The 16,937-nt window shown below is 40.7% G+C and overlaps 1 long non-coding RNA gene across 2 annotated transcripts in view; it reads left to right on the top strand.

Annotated features, from left to right (window-relative positions):
• LOC122709274 overlaps positions 1-16,668 on the top strand; it is a 32,500-nt gene extending 15,832 nt beyond the window's left edge. Inside the window, exons 4-5 of one of the 2 annotated variants that reach the window (XR_006345456.1) lie at positions 11,260-11,459; positions 16,529-16,668. This is a non-coding gene — a long non-coding RNA (uncharacterized LOC122709274). The remainder of the gene's footprint in view (positions 1-11,259; positions 11,460-16,528) is intronic. The other variant, XR_006345457.1, reaches the window with a different exon arrangement.
• Positions 16,669-16,937: the final 269 nt, after the last annotated feature.

Below are 16,937 nucleotides of genomic sequence, written 5' to 3' on the forward strand. Positions count from 1 at the left end.
GGAAACACATAGCCTGACTAAGCTCCTTTTGTGGGCTTCCACCTTTTTATTGGAACCCTGTCAATGGAAGATCTTTCAAATAAATTATCATTTCTACCCTAATGCAGATTGAAAGGAACTGGCAGCAGGCATTTTACAATGCATATAGGTGTACACACAACTTCCCTAGAGAGGGACTTGGCCATATCTATTGAGATGCTTAATGTTGCAGATCTTTCTATCTAGGTAATTGACCTTCTAGGGATGTGCCCTAAGGAAGTTTTCATTCACACACACACACACACACACACACACACACACACACACACACACACGTTTATGAACAAGATGTTCATTGCGGCCTGTGTCCCTCAGACTAAATTCTTAAGTGAGATTAACTAATTTCTGTAGCTGGATGTATGATTTTTCGGCTTGTGTCAAATGCCTACCTCTGGTCCAATCGGCAATGAATAAAAAGGTTGAAAGGTGAGCAGGGTTGTGTGGTAATCAGAGCTGTCCCTTCCAGGGGTTGTGGAGAGGGAAACAATACTTTTCATACACTGTTTCATGAAACAGGAAGACAGTCAGGATCTCATGGCAAGTGTAAAGAGCAGGATATAAACTGTACAGATGACAGACCTTAAACTTCCCAGGTGCCTCAGTGGTAAGTGCCTGCCAAGCAGGAGACACGGTTTCAATCCCTGGGTTGGGAAGATCCCCTGGAGAAGGAAATGGCAACCTGCTCCAGTATTCTTGCCTGGGAAATCCCATGGACAGAAGAACCCAGTGGGTTACAGTCCATGGAATCACAGAAGAGTCGGACATGACTGAGTGACTAAACAGCAGTGTTAAAAATATGAAATTATTTGAAAAGAGATGAATACTTACAAAAGGGAATTATGTAATAATTAAGTCATACATCAACATATAATCAAAATCCATTTCTCTACCCTTACAAATAATTAGTATGTGTCCCTCTCACCACACTGCACCCATCAGTTCTACAGTGTAACTCATCCTAGCATCACCAACCGCAGTTAAAGTGACCACTGAGATTTATTACTTCATTTCCTTAAGTCTATGAATTAAAGTAGTACAAGCATAAAACTTTTTGATATATGTCTACAGGTGGAAGTTACACGGTGTATTGAATGTTATAATTCATTCAATTGTTTTTTAATCAACCTGAAAGATATATAACACACACCCACACACTTTGTGCATGCACACACATACACACACACAGAAAAAAAAACAAACTAGAAAGATATACACCAAAATGCAAATGGTTATTATCTCTAGGTGATAGACTTACCAGCATGGTTTGTTTCCTTCTTTATATCTTCAGTATTGTATAGATTTGCTGCAATACATATATATTTGTCTTTTAATAATAAACAGTAAACATTTTTCTCTAAGATTAAAAAAAATAACACTGGTGGGGATCATAATCTTCAACCCCACAATATGACTGTTGGAGTTTGGGATACACAACTCCAAAATAAACTGCTTTGGTATGTTGATTATTTTGAGTTTAGGTACTTGAAAAACAGCAAATTCAGGGAAAGGCTTTCTCTAAACTCCCCTTTTCTGCCTAAAGACAGATCCTGCAAAAAGCACTCAGTTACTAAGTCCTTTCCCTGAGAGATCCATCGACCAGGGAAGGTTGACTCATCACAGGAGTTGTTGTTTAGTCACTAAGTCTTATTCAACTCTTTTATAACTCCATGGACTGTAGCCTGCCAGACTCCTCTATCCATGGGATTTCCCAGGCAAGAATACTGGAGTGGGTTGCCATTTCCTTCTCCAGAGGATCTTCCCGACCCAGGGATTGAACGCTCATCTCCTGCATTGCAGGTGGATTCTTCACCACTGAGCCACAAAGGAAGCTATCACAGGAGAGAGGCCTAGAAGCAAACTGTCACAAACTGTCACACCTCCAAATTATCCCTCTAAAGACCCATTCATCTTTCCTAGAAATCATTTATTCCCCACCTATACTCCTCTTTCCCTTTGAAGATGGGTATTTAAGCCTGAATTCTAAGCCACCTCAGGGAGTTACTCAGTTTTCTTTGAATATCACCTGTGTATAAATGAGGTGTACATGTTAATAAATTTCTGTTTGTCTTTCTCTGGTTAATCTGTCTTATGACAAGGATCTTGGCTAAGAACTCAAAAGGTTAGAAGGAAAATTATTTTTTCTCCCCAGTGGCATTCTTTTACAAAAAAAATAATGACCACACCAGGCACTATCTCTGAGCCCCAGCCCCTCATGCTGTCTTTTAGCCTCATTGTGGGAGGAAGATGCAAAGCCAGCCATATGGAGCAGCTTAGGAATATGCTCTCTGCTGAGATCTCCCAATCATTTCTCTAGATCCACTCTCTTTCTACAATGCTCTGTAGACTAATCTGTACAGATTTGCATTTAGCAGGCTCCTTTGCCCTCTGGCATCAGCTGGATTTGGCCAACCCCAAGTCAGGGAAATTGAGTGCAGCAGGGTCTGCCAAAAACAACAGCTCCGCAGCTTCCACCAAGCGGTTCTGTGAACTTCTCTCCTTTTGTCCTGCGAGTGCATGCTCAGTGGCTCCGTCGTGTCTGACTCTTTGCGACCCTATGGACTGTAGCCTGCCAGGCTCCTCTGTCCTTGGGATTCTCCAGGCAAGAATACTGGAGTGAGTTGCCGTTTCCTACTCCAGGGGATCTTCTTGACCCAGGGATTGATCACACGTCTCTTACCTCTCCTGCATTTACCACTAGCGTCCTGGTAATAGGTTTCTTCCCTTGTCCTTGTGGGCCTGGGAGTGAAAAAGGCTCCCCACTATGACTGCTCCTGAGTTCTGCACCATTCCTTGTCAAATTTGTTGAAAGGTTGAAATCAACCTTTTCTTAGACTCTTCTCTTTTTTAAATTCTTTTCTGTTATAGTTTATTACAGAATATTGGATATAGTTGCTTTAACTATACAGCAGGACCTTGTTGTTTATCCATTCTGTATGTAAAAAGTTGGCTGGCTTCAAACTCAACATTCAAAAAATTAAGATCATGGCATCCGGTCCCATCACTTCATGGCAAATAGATGGGGAAACAGTGGAAACAGTGACAGACTTTATTTTCTTGGGCTCCAAAATCACTGCAGATGGTGATTGCAGCCATGAAATTAAAAGACACTTGCTCCTTGGAAGAAAAGCTATGACAAACCTAAAGAGCATATTAAAAAGCAGAGATATTACTTTGCCAACAAAGGTCCATCTAGTCGAAGCTGTGGTTTTTCCAGTAGTCATGTGTGGATGTGAGACTTAGACTGTAAAGAAAGCTGAGCACCAAAGAACTGATGCTTTTGAACTATGGTGTTGGAGAAGACTCTTGAGAGTCCCTTGGACTGCAAGGAGATCCAACCAGTCCATCCTAAAGGAAATTATTCCTGAATATTTATTGGAAGGACTGATGCTGAAGCTGAAACTCCAATCCTTTGGCCACCTGATGCGAAGAACTGACTTCTTGGAAAAGACCCTGATGCTTGGAAAGATTGAAGGCAGGAAGAGAAGGGGACCACAGAGGATGAGGTGGTTGGATGGCATAATTGACTCGATGGACATTAGTTTGAGCAAGCTCTGGGAGTTGGTCATGGATATGGAAGCCTGGCGTGCTGCAGTCCATGGGGTTGCAAAGAGTCGGACACAACTGAGAAACTGAACTGAACTGATGTAATAGTTTGCATGTACTAACCCAAACTCTCAGTCAATCCCTCCCCCACTGCCCCTCTCCCTTGGCAACCACAAGTCTGTTCTCTGTGAGTTTGTTTCTGTTTCAAAGATAAGTTCCTTTGTATTCTTCAGTTCAGTTCAGTCGCTCAGTCGTGTCTGACTCTTTGCAACCCCATGAATCACAGTTCACCAGGCCTCCATGTCTATCACCAACTCCTGGAGTTTACTCAAACCCATGTCCATCGAGTCGGTGATGCCATCCAACCATCTCATCCTCTGTCATCCCCTTCTCTTCCTGCCCACAATCCCTCCCAGTATCAGGGTCTTTTCCAATGAGTCAACTCTTCGCATGAGGTGGCCAAAGTACTGCAGTTTCAACTCCAACATCAGTCCTTCCAATGAACACCCAGGACTGATCTCCTCTGGGATGGACTGGTTGGATCTCCTTGCAGTCCAAGGGACTCTCAGGAGTCTTCTCCAACACCATAGTTTAAAAGCATCAGTTCTTTGGTGCTCAGCTTTCTTCACAGTCCAACTCTCACATCCATACACGACCACTGGAAAAACCATAGCCTTGACTAGATGGACCTTTGTTGGCAAAGTAATGTCTCTGCTTTTTAATATGCTATCTAGGTTGGTCATAACTTTGCTTCCAAGGAGTAAGCATCTTTTAATTTCATGGCTGCAATCACCACCATCTGCAGTGATTCTTAGACTCTTCTTAATGACCCGGCTTGGGTGTGCCCTCTGTCTCCTGCTGGGTTGCTGACTGATACATACTCGCATTGCTCTATGCATCTGCTCATCTCTTGTTTACATCCATCTTCTTGCCTCTCCAGGGTTCTCTCATTCTGAGGTCCTCACCACATTCACAGCTGGGTCCTGGCAGTCATCCTCAGGCCTCATCTGTTCACTTCCCTCTCAGCTCTGTTCCGCTGAGGTCAGCAAGTCAGAGGATGAGACCCCTCACAGGTTCATGGAAGAAATCCCCCTGGACAATCTCTGTACCTTAGTGCTGCCCCAAAGGAGGCTCATTGCCCCGATGACTGGGACACCCAGGTGTCCACCACTGCCCTTTTCTCCTTTTCATTTCATGGTATCTTATCCACTTTTATTTTTAATCCTTGGATACAGCCTTTACCTTACCCCCTTGCTGGGCACACACAGGCTTTGTATATGGTATTCGGCTATTTGTGAAACTAAAAAGAAAAAGAGAGCGAAGTATTTATTCACTTGGAATACTGTCACTTATTACTTGAATGTATTGCAAATGTCCTGGCAGTCCAGTGGTTAAAACTCTGCATTTCCAATGGAGAGGATGTGGGTTCAATTCCTAGTCAGGGAACTAAGACCCCACATGCCGTGCAGTGCAGTCAAAGGGGAAAAAATGTCTTCTCCTTGTTAGTGAATCATTTTTTTACACTTGCCACCTTAAGTTTCCCTAAAGTCACCCTGGTATACCCTTCATTATATTCAAAATGAATATAAATTTGGCCTCTACCCCTCATCCTTGAACCAAGTTTGCATACCTCACCTCTTTTCTTGGGAAAAATTCCTTTCTATCTGGCTAGAGACACTCACATAAATAGACCCCCAGTAGGCTCAACCATTTCCAAACATGCCCAGAAAGATACGAATCGTAGTTTCTTAGGCAAGGCCCTTAGTTCTTTAAATTGCATCACCATGAAGAGGCCAAAGGAGCCAGGAACAGAGTTAGTGAATGGAGTTAGCCGATAGAGTGAGCTTCCAGCTCCTCAGCGGGGCTGATTAGCAGACACAAGACCTGCAGGGTGCTGGGGGGCATGGAGTAAAAAGTAGGGTTCAGTTTCACTTCCACATACACACTGGAAAACCACCTCTCCCCTAGACCTTTCAGTTTCAGTTCTTTTCTTTCCTCTTTCCCTCTCCTCCTCTCTCCTTCGTTCTCATCAGGGTGGCACTATTTACAGACCACAGCAAACCCAGGGCAACCTGGCCTAAGACATTTTCTGATCACATTGATAAACAAAGCAGGCGTTCAACTGAAACCGTGATGGGAATTTTTAATCGAGCTTTCACGCGCTTGCTGTTCCACAGCCTCTAGACCTGCTGTGACTTGGACCTTATCAGAGCATCCCACTTGGGAAAGTACCTGTGTGCAAATACGTTCTGTTTCCTCTCTCCTTTGTGTTCAACACTAGGACCATTAGACTGTATCTCCTGCAAACCTTCCCGGTTGACCTCAGGATCACCTCAGAGGAATCTTAGGTTCTTTTCTTGTAACTCTAAATGCATTTAGAGTATGAATTTAAGTTAACTTTATTTTATTTTTTAAAAATATTTATTTTATTTATTCATTTAGCTGCACCTGGTCTTAGTTGCAGCACGAGGGATTTTCAGTCTTTGTTGCAGCACACAGGAGCTTTAGTTGCTGTATGTGAACTCTTAGTTGTAGAATGTGGGCTCTAGTTCCATGACCAAAGACCAGTGTGGGCCCACTGCATTGAGAATTCAGTCTTAGCCACTGGACCTTAGGGAAGTCCCAAAACAAAGCTATTTTGGAAAGCAACATGGGGATTGCCATCTAGGTGAAGAATGTGGTATAAGCATTGTGGAGGAGGTGGATTGCTAACAAAGTGCTGTCTAGCAAGTTGTAGGTTTTAAGAAAAGACATGTGTAGTGAGGTGAGGAAGTTAAACAACAGAACTCAGACCCAGTTCATGAAGTGAACTGTTCTTCACTGGAGTTACGTCCTTGTTGTTAACGTCCTCTCTACACAGTACCTGGCATGCTGTGGTAGCTATATAAATGTTAGCTAAAAGCCCAAAGACACCTCCTGAGGTGGCCCAGAACCACCCCCGCCTTGGGGTCCCACCGTGTATTAATATGTCCCCAGCTCTTCCTCACCAACTTCAACCCCATCTTCAGAAATCACTTCTTTTCACCTGCTTTGGCTTCTCGCTTCCTGCACATATTAGTCCATTTGTGCTGCTGTAATGGATATCATAAGCTGGGTGACTTAAAAAAACACATATTTCTGATAGTTCTGGGGGCTAAGATGTCCATATAAAGGCACCAACAGATTCAGTGTCTGGCAAGAGTCTGTTCTGATTTATAGATGTTCATCTTTTCTCTGTGTCCTCACGCTGTAGAACAGAGCTCTGCCAAGGGAGCTCTTCAGGGATAGCTTTTATAAGAGCACTAATCCCCTTCATGCAGGCCCCAGCCTCATAACCTAATCACCCAAAGCCTCACCTCCAAGTGCCATCACATTGCAGGTTAGGGTTCCACTTACAAAATTTAGGGAAACACAAGCATTTGATCTAGAACACTACCCAGGCCACTCGGCATAATCCTCTGTTTAAATGTTCAGGTTTTCACAAAAGAAAGGAAGAGTGTCTCCTCAAGCAGCTTCTGAAGTACAGTCCTACAAATGCCCTAGATGCCAGAAACACCAAGGATCAGACACTGGTTAAGAGCTCCAGAAGTCTCCCTGTCATAGCATAAATCCACTCTTTTATAGAGTCTGTTTCCATATAGGTCATTACAGAGTATTGAGTAGAGTTCCCTGTACTCTACGGCAGGTTCTTATTAATTAACCATCTTGTATACAGTAGTGCATGTATATCAATTCCAATCCTCCAATTTGTCCCTCCTCCCCCACTCTCCCCCTTGGGAACCAAAAGTATGTTTTCTACATCTGTGACTCTATTTATGTTTTGTAAATAGGTTCATTGGCACCATTTTTTTAGATTCCACATGTAAGTGATATCATATGATATTTGTCTTTCTCCATTTGACTTACTCCATTCAGTATTACAGTCTCTAGGTTCATCCACATCACCACAAATGTCACTATTTCATTCCTTCGTGGCTGAGTAATATTCCATTGTATATATGTACCACATCTTCTTTATCCATTCCTGTCAATAGATATTTAGGTTGCTTCCATATGGGACACAGGTATTTTTTTTTTAATGAAATACTTTGTATTTAATTTCCAAATTTAGGCTGGTCAGACACAGCATCTTCTTGGCCTTCTAAGGTGAGACAATGTATTCAGGAATTGGCCTGAGAATACGGTTTTCAAAGTGTGGTATACAAGCCCTAGGTGTCCCTGAGACCCTCTCAGAGGGTCAGCAAGGCAAAAATTATTTTCATAATAATACCGGGAAATTATTTGCATGTGTCACTGTGCTGGATTAGTACTGATTATGCAAAAACAATGGTGCGTAAAACTGCCATCTCCTCAGCTCTGTGGTCATTGTCTTCCTCATCACCATGCACTCGTGTTTTTAAAAAAAGAAAGCCAATTTCACTTAAGAATGTCCTTGATAATGCAGTAAAAACTATTAGCTGTATTCAGTTTTAACCTTTGAGAACATGTCTTTTTACTAACTTGTATGACAAAATGAAAACTATGTAACTTCTGCTGCATTATAAAAATGAAAGTTGTCTTGAGGAAGAGCACTCATGTGATCAAACTATGAGCTACTCTTGGTACTTTTTCATGGGACACCTCTTTTACTTGAAGGATGCTTGACCAAATACAGCTACAGTCTCTGGCAGATACTTTCTCCAAAATGGATGAAGTAAGCCTGTCCCTTCAGAGAAATAAAACAGATAATATTTGTTAAGTTCAGTTCAGTTCAGTTCAGGCTCTCAGTCATGTCTGACTCTTTGTAACCCCATGAATCACAGCTCACCAGGCCTTCCTGTCCATCACCAACTCCCAGAGATTACTCAAACTCATGTCCATCGAGTCGGTGATGCCCTCCAGCCATCTCATCCTCTGTCTTCCCCTTCTCCTCCTGCCCCCAATCCCTCCCAGCATCAGGGTCTTTTCCAATGAGTCAACTCTTCTCATGAGGTGACCAAAGTATTGGAGTTTCAGCTTCAGCATGAGTCCTTCCAGTGAACACCCAGGACTGATCTCCTTTAGGATGGACTGGCTGGATTTCCTTGCAGTCCAAGGGACTCTTAAGAGTCTTCTCCCACACCAGAGTTCAAAAGCATCAATTCTTTGGCACTCAGCTTTCTTCACAGTCCAACTCTCACATCCATACCTGACCACTGGAAAAACCATAGCCTTGACTAGATGGACCTTTGTTGGCAAAGTAATGTCTCTGCTTTTTAATATGCTATCTAGGTTGGTCATAACTTTCTTTCCAAAGAGTAAGCATCTTTTAATTTCATGGCTGCAATCACCATCTTCAGTGATTTTGGAGACCAAAAAAATTAAGTCTGACACTGTTTCCACTGTTTCCCCATCTATTTGCCATGAAGTGATGGGACCAGATGCCATGATCTTAGTTTTCTGAATGTTGAGCTTTAAGCCAACTTTTTCACTCTCCTCTTTCACTTTCATCAAGAGGCTTTTTAGTTCCTCTTCACTTTCTGCCATAAGGGTGTCATCTGCATATCTGAGGTTATTGATATTTCTCCCGGCAATCTTGAGTCCAGCTTGTGATTCTTCCAGCCCAGCATTTCTCATGATGTACTCTGCATAGAAGTTAAATAAGCAGGGTGACAATATACAGCCTTGACATACTCCTTTTCCTATTTGGAACCAGTCTGTTGTTCCATGTCCAGTTCTAACTGTTGCTTCCTGACCTGCATACAGGTTTCTCAAGAGGCAGGTCAGGTGGTCTGATATTCCCATCTCTTTTAGAATTTTCTACAGTTTATTGTGATTCACACAGTCGAAGGCTTTGGCATAGTCAATAAAGCAGAAATAGATGTTTTTCTGGAACTCTCTTGCTTTTTCGATGATGCAGCAGATGTTGGCAATTTGATCTCTGGTTCCTCTGCCTTTTCTAAAACCAGCTTAAACAATATTTGTTACCAGTGATAAAATTGGCGTTTTCAAGCAAAAATTAGAGTTTTAGAAAACATGTATCCTTCAACAAGAATTGGACAGCTTCTCAATGCCTAAGAAGGACTTTTCTGATGATATTCATGCTGATATTGATTCATGTAGGTGTTTATATTGTAGAATAAACCATCAACATTTGGAGGATCTACAGAACTCAGTCTATCAATAATTTCCACATAAATAATTCACTATTTATACAAATTATGCATGGGTTTCATTTTTTTTTAAATCAACGTGTAAAGTAAGTCAATGGATTTTAACCTAACATCATAAGATAGTTAATATGGTTTCAGATTCCACATTGCAACTAACCTGTAAAATGTCATCACTTAGTGAGTTTTAGTGTAGTATCAGAGAATATCCACAATTACCTTAAAAAGGCTATGCAAATATACTCCCCTTCTAAATATATATCTCTCTGAGGTCATATTTGCTTCATCTACTTCAATCAAAACTGCATTGCAATAGTTGAATACAGAAGCAAATATAATCATCCACTCTGTTCTCCTAAATCATATATTAAAAAGATTTCTAAAAATATAAAATACCATTCTTCTCACTAATTTTTTAATTTGGAAAAAAATAGTTAAAGATTTTTATTTATGTTAACTTGTGATGGGTTTATTGTAATTTAAAAATAAACTAACAAATAGCTCTTTGGAGTCCTCAATAAATTTTAATTTTTTGGTTCTGGGAGCCAAAGGTTTGAGTCTAGGATAACTCAATTTGCAGGTCTTCTTTGACCATAACTTACCAGAAGGGCATAACATCTTTAACATATAAACCCAACATCTTTAAAGTATAAACCAGATTATTTTTAATCCATGTGGCTGATCTGACCCTTACCTACATCTGACCCTTACCTACTAGGGTAAGGCTCCTAGTGGTGTTTATGGTGGCATTTATGATGGCTCAGAGGCATAACTGAAGAGTATCTTCAATCCACTTCTCAGAGGAGCTTAGTGTTTCTTGAAAATTTGAAGGTTTTGCCCTTCCAGGTCATTCATAAAAATATTGAGAAGAATATCCCTCTGTACTTATTACTTTTGAAAGGTAATGTCTCAAAGACATATGCCCTTGACTAAACATTTCATGAAATCTTAGCATCAGGATTGTCTATGGTATGCAATCTAGAGAAAAGCTAATCATTGTCAATATTGACCACGTCCACGGAGACCCCATTCTCAAATAGATACATGTGACCCCATGGGGGATTCCTAGGGTATGGAAAATACCTAGGGCATACTTTCTCCTTACAGAACAATTTCCCCAAATAGTTTATGCTTGATTCAGGAGTCCTTGATCTTGCAGCTTGAGTGATTTCAGAGGCCTAGTCACTCAGAGATGGTTCATGTGAAAACAGTGTTCCTTGTTCTATGTGATCCTTGAATTTCTGACTAATTTTTGATGTGAATTTCATCTGACAGAAGTAAAATGCTTTCCTGTTTCTGTCATCTGTGGAATGTTTCCCTTCTCCCATGAAACCCTTTACCCCTAGAGTAAGCTTTCATTTACTGCTCTAGTGAACAACATAGGATTTTTCCTGCAGCATCTAACTTGTAAAATTGGTGATAGTCATTTCTTAAGAAGGTATTTTTAAATTCTTTGTAATATTTAAAAAATGAACTACAGGTATTTATTTCAATCTAGCAATTTGGTCTTATTTCCTTTTTAAAATTAAACATCTTAATGGATTTTTTTCCTTCCTTTTCCTCTCTCTAGATCCTGAATTCAATCATGTTGTCACTGTTATATAACAGTTCACCCACAGCTACTTTCTGTAGCTATTCCTGATCACCACTCAGGACAAAACACAATATATTTCTTTCCTGTGGATTTCAAGACTAACTTAAAGAAAGAATTTGTATTATTCCACACTTTATTTCTATATCTGGTTCTGATTCAGGAAGAATTGCTACAATGTGAGTAAAAGCCTTTTTGATGGTCGATCCCTGGTTATTATCATCTGGTTGAATTTTGTAGCTTCCCTTCTTACTCCAAATAATAGCTCACAATCATCATTCAGTCCAATAAATATGTGTTTAACACACACTGGAATAAGTATTAATACTCTGGGGACACAAATATGAAAGATGATATAAAAGCCTAGGTGCACATTGGAATCTGATCTTCCAGGAGTCCATTCTGATGGGGGAGACCAAGGCTGACATGAGCAACTCCCGTGGGGACTAGCACACTGCTTTGGGAGCACAAAGGAGACTGGCAGGAACCACGGTACCATTGCTGGCTTACAGAAGCTAACTGTGCCTTCAAGGTCTTTTAAAAAAACATTTATTTGGCTGTGCCGGGTCTTGGTTGTGTCACATGAGACTTTTTTATCTTTGTTGCAGCATGCAGGATCTTTAGTTGCAGCATGCAAACTCTTAGTTGCAGTATTTAAACTCATTAATAGTTGTGATAGGTGGAATCTAGTTCCCTGACCAGGAATGGAACTCAGGCCCCCTGCATTAGGAGCACAGAGTCTTAGCCATTGGACCACAACGGAAGTCCTGAGGGTCTCTATTAAACTCTTTGTATAGATTTTGCTTCCCTGAGTTATATCCGTCCTGGCATTTAGAAGGCTCTGATGATAAGTGCAAGGGCATTTGTGTCCGTCCACTTCAAAAGGCCATATTTGACACCCTATACTTCCCCAAGTACACCCTTCTGATGGGTTCTTCAGCTATTGTCATTCTGTACTGCTTCTTCTAACACACACCCAGAGCCCCACTGCACCCTAATAGTGTGACCATGCTTTCCAGTACATTTGGTGCTGGGCTTTACTGCCCTAATTGTGATCATTGATGAAGTTCTAGAATCTGGGATAATATTTTTATCTAGTCTTTGAGGTCTGAAAAAGTAGTCAATTACATTTCTTTTCAAGCACTTACAGTGGCCTATCTCTTGCTTAAAACCCCCAGGAGAGGGACTTGGATCAAGTTCTGCAGAGTGGGGATGGAGGTGGGAAAGATGACCTGAGAGTCATCATCATATGCATTGAGCACTCATAAGTGTATTTTTTTCCACATGTAGTAAATGTTCTGCCTTTCTGGAGGCAGAGTGACCCCAGAGGTTGGGAAACTCTATCTCCTCTCTGTTGAGCTATATGACCCAAGGAATCCTAGAATCTCACTATTAGCTTCAATATCCCTTCAACATTTATCCCAGGAATCAAGTCTCCCATGCAAATAGGAATCCTGACCATGTGATGTGGGTGAACTAGTTGTATGTTTTTATGATCCATGAGGGCAGGGACTGTTGCATGTCTTGCCCACCATTGTAACACTAATGCCTGGCACAAAGTAGGTACTCAATAAATATTTTTGCCTAGCAAACCTGATAGAGTGACCAACCATCCTGGTGTGCCTGGGGCTGAGAGGCTTCTGAGGACATGGAACTTTCAATGCGAAAACCAGGACAGTCCCGAGCAAACTGGGATATTTGGTCACCCTAGTTATCAATAAACCCAAGTGGAAGAGAGAATTTGAGTGTTTCCATATATTGAAAAATTCAGTTTAGTCTATTTCCTTTGTACTGTGTACTTACTCCCGGTGATTTTTGTTTGTTTTTGACACAAAACACTTCACTTGTGGTCACCAAATATGTGGAGGTTTCCCCCCGCCACACAGAACAATTCTCTTCAACACCAGGTGGATGTCCTACAATTTAACTCAATTCTGGCAATATCTACTGGGATCCCATAGGATATCTGGCAATATCTACAGATCCCATAGGTTAAGGGCTCAGTCCCACAAGTCTGTCCCTGCCGCTTCCCCCACCCCTAACCCCCTCACACTTCAGAGGCCAGTTGAAAGCCAGGCTATCACCTGCGCTTTTGACCAACCAGCTATAGGTTGGATGTTCCAATAACTCTCTCTGGGTTTGATTAAGCTGCTAGAGTGGCTCAGAGAACTCATGTGATATGATTATCATATGATATCATATCATATGATAGGATGTGATAGAGGATACAGATGAAGAGATACATAGGGTGAGGTCTGAGAGGGTCCTGATCACAGGAGCTTTTGTCTTCATGGAGGTGGGGTACATCTCTCTCCCAATGTGGATATATTCACCCACCTGGAAGCTGCCCAAACCCCATGTTATTGGAATTTTATGGAGGCTCCCTCGAGCAGGTATGATTGATTATTAATTCCATTTGCAGCTCATCTTTCTTCTCTATAGAATGAGGAATGGATCTGAAAATCCCAAATTACAGCTTGGTCTTTCTGGTGACCAGTCTCTGTCCAAGAGCCATCCAGGAGCCCACTTAGAGTGATCCCATTAGAAAAAAAAGGTGCTTCTAGTCCTCTAATTACTAAGAGAATTAGGAAGGTTTTAGGAACTCTGTGCCAGGAACTGAGGGCAGAAATCGATACATATTTTCTATTATCTCCCACCGTGGTTAACAAAGGAATAAACTGCTACATTCAGGATTTAAAAACAAAGTGAAATTTTTCATTGAGTTTGCTTTGGTAGGTTATTAACCAAATCAAGCTTACTTAATGAAACAGTGCCTCTCCATGACACAAATTATACAGTGATATTGTAGAATCTATAATAACATTAAAACCACCAAGAGTTTGCAGAACTTATAAATGTAAGATTCTCCCTACACCATGCCAACACAATCTAACAGCATCCCAAAGTGAGAAGCCATAAAAGAATTTTCTTCATTAAATTACAAGTCACCGCAATGTCTTTTCTCCCAAAAGTAATCTGAAAAAATCAAGGGTCCTGTTGCTCTGGAAATGAAATAATAGTGAAAGAATATTCATCTAACAAAACAACTACTTCTGGTGAGAAATATAAGTAATGAATTTACGTTTGAGTCAACAGTTTTTCTAAAATACAGCCACACAGGTTTTCCGTTTCATACTAATATTCATTATATTCAAAATGTGTGGGGGTGGGGGGAATAGCAGCATAACTTATTCGGTAAGTAAATAATATCATTAACCAAAAAGTGTCCTGAAGATGTCCATGATTTGCCCAGCCAAAAACAAACACAAACTCCCTCAGCATTCCTATGTAACTTATCATTTCAGCTGAAATCTTAGTCTCACATGTGGCTTCTGCCTCATTCTCCCTTTATGTCAGACAAGTCTTGAACAGTCTGTCCTTATGATACTTTCCTAATTCTCTGCCCAAGTTGATCCTAGGTCTAACATAATGGGAATAGAAATAGAAAGTGGATCCATTTACAGTACTTTTAGGTTTGTTAGCCAAGCAGTGATGGAAAAAGAAAGAAAAAAAAAAATGTCATGTACTGAGTGAGTAAAGAATCTGCCTGCAATGCAGGAGACACAGGTTCAATCGCTGGGTCAAGAAGATCCCCTGGAGTAGGAAACGGCAACTCACTGCAGTATTCTTGCCTGGGAAATCCTATGGACAGAGGAGCCTGGTAGACTACAATCCATGGGGTCACAAGAGTCAGACACAACTTAGTGAAATCACCACCATAATCCTTAAAATAACTCTGAGAGGTGGGCATTGTTATCCCTGTTTACTTATGAGGAAACTGAGGCTTAGGAAGGTTTGAATATACTGAATGAGGTCATTTAGCTACTGAGCTACAGGATTCAATTCCAGTCAGTCTGTCTCTAAAGGCTGCTCTCCTACTGTATCTTATCTGAGTGAACATACCCACGTGGCTTTGCAGTCTATGATAAATGAATAATTTGGGCCCAGATAATTAGAAAGTGAATTTTCCTGGTTTTAACTGATAAGAAATATAAGAAAATTGCCTTGTATAAATGTGTAATCCTACTTTTAGATTTTATTATAGACATGATTTTGTAACTTCATATTTTGATCAAGCTCAAATAATAAGCTGCCTATATAATAAATTTTTGCTTGCCCCTCTCCCCCAAAAATAAAACTCATCACTTTGTGGATAAACCTGCTGTCTTATTTTAGTCTCAGTGTATATTAGTAGTTTAAGTTTGAATTTCATGTTGCTTCAGAAGTTCATCTATTTTAGGATATCTCATTTTGAATCAAATTATCTGATACATGAGGCAGTGGATTACCCACAAATGGATGATACATTGGGATCACTCATAAAAATTGCTAAATAATTTTTTCGTCTTTCAAAAAAAAAAGTTAGCTTGAAATGATTAGCTTTATTAAAACTTACTTTACCCTGTTCAAGTTATATTCTTTGTTAAATTATTTAAAAGCACTAATTTTATTTACTACAACTTATTTTTAGGTTATGAAATAAAAAGTTTGTTATTATCACAAATTAAGTATGCAGATATGCACAAAAAGAAATGTTATAGAAATGATGGAGTTAAAGAAACAGGTAGAGGTCAGTTTATGTCGGTCTTATGAATCAGATAAAGGAGTTTGGACTTGACACATTCAGTAGGAAGTCAGTGGAAGATTTTAAGCAGGAGAGTAACACAATCTGATTTATGTTTTAAGAAAAACACTCTGGTTAACATTTGAAGAGTGGATCACAAAGGAGAGCAAGAGTGGGATCCAGGCCAGTTGAGAGGTGCAGTCAACGTTGGGGAAAAGACAGTGGTAACCAGGAATGTTGGCGAAGTAGTGGAAATGAAGGGTCATGTTTGGTATCTTATGATGGGTTGAATTGAGGGTTGGGCTGGCAAGAGAGAGCAAAGTGTCAAAGACAGCTCCTAGTTTGAGGACTGAGCTAGGGCTGGCAGCATTTTCTGAAATGGAGAATAAGAGAGAAGCAGGATGCATGTTTTGGCGAGGGAGTCACTCCTAGAATTTAATCCTACTCTACTGCTTACTCACATTTTGTAATTTTCCAGTTGTGGCCAGCAGACTCTAGGGTGGTCCCCACGATCCCAGCTTCCTGGTGCTCATGCTTTGCGTCATCCTTTCCCCCTGTGTATTGATACCTGTGATCTGTGATGTACTTCTAACCAGTGGAAAGTAGCAAATGCAACAGAATGTACGTGAACACACGTTCATGATTCTATTACATAATGTTGCAACCTATTTTTTTTTTCCCTAGGAAACTCTCCTCTCTCATTGGCTTTGGAGAAGTAAGCTATTTATTATGAGCTAGCCCATGAAGACAGCCGAGTGGCAGCAACTAAGGGCAGTCTTTGATGTATGACTCAGGGAACTCAAACCAGGGCTCTGTGACAACCTGAAGGGGTGGGATGGGGTGGGCGGTAGGAAGGTTAAAGAGGGAGGAAACATATATATACTTATAGCTGATTCATATTGATGTATGGCAGAAACTCATACAATACTGTAAAGCAATTATCCTCTAATCAAAAACAATAAAAATGGGAATTAAAAAAAAAGAGCTAGCAGGAAAGAGGCCCTCAGTGCAACAACCTGAAATGAATTAAATGGTGCCAATGACTACATGAGTTTGGAAGCAGATGCTTCCCTAGTCAAGCCTCCAATAAGAC

This window comes from Cervus elaphus, chromosome 15, assembly GCF_910594005.1.
Source record: "Cervus elaphus chromosome 15, mCerEla1.1, whole genome shotgun sequence".
In the NCBI taxonomy this organism is placed as follows: Eukaryota; Metazoa; Chordata; class Mammalia; order Artiodactyla; family Cervidae; genus Cervus; species Cervus elaphus.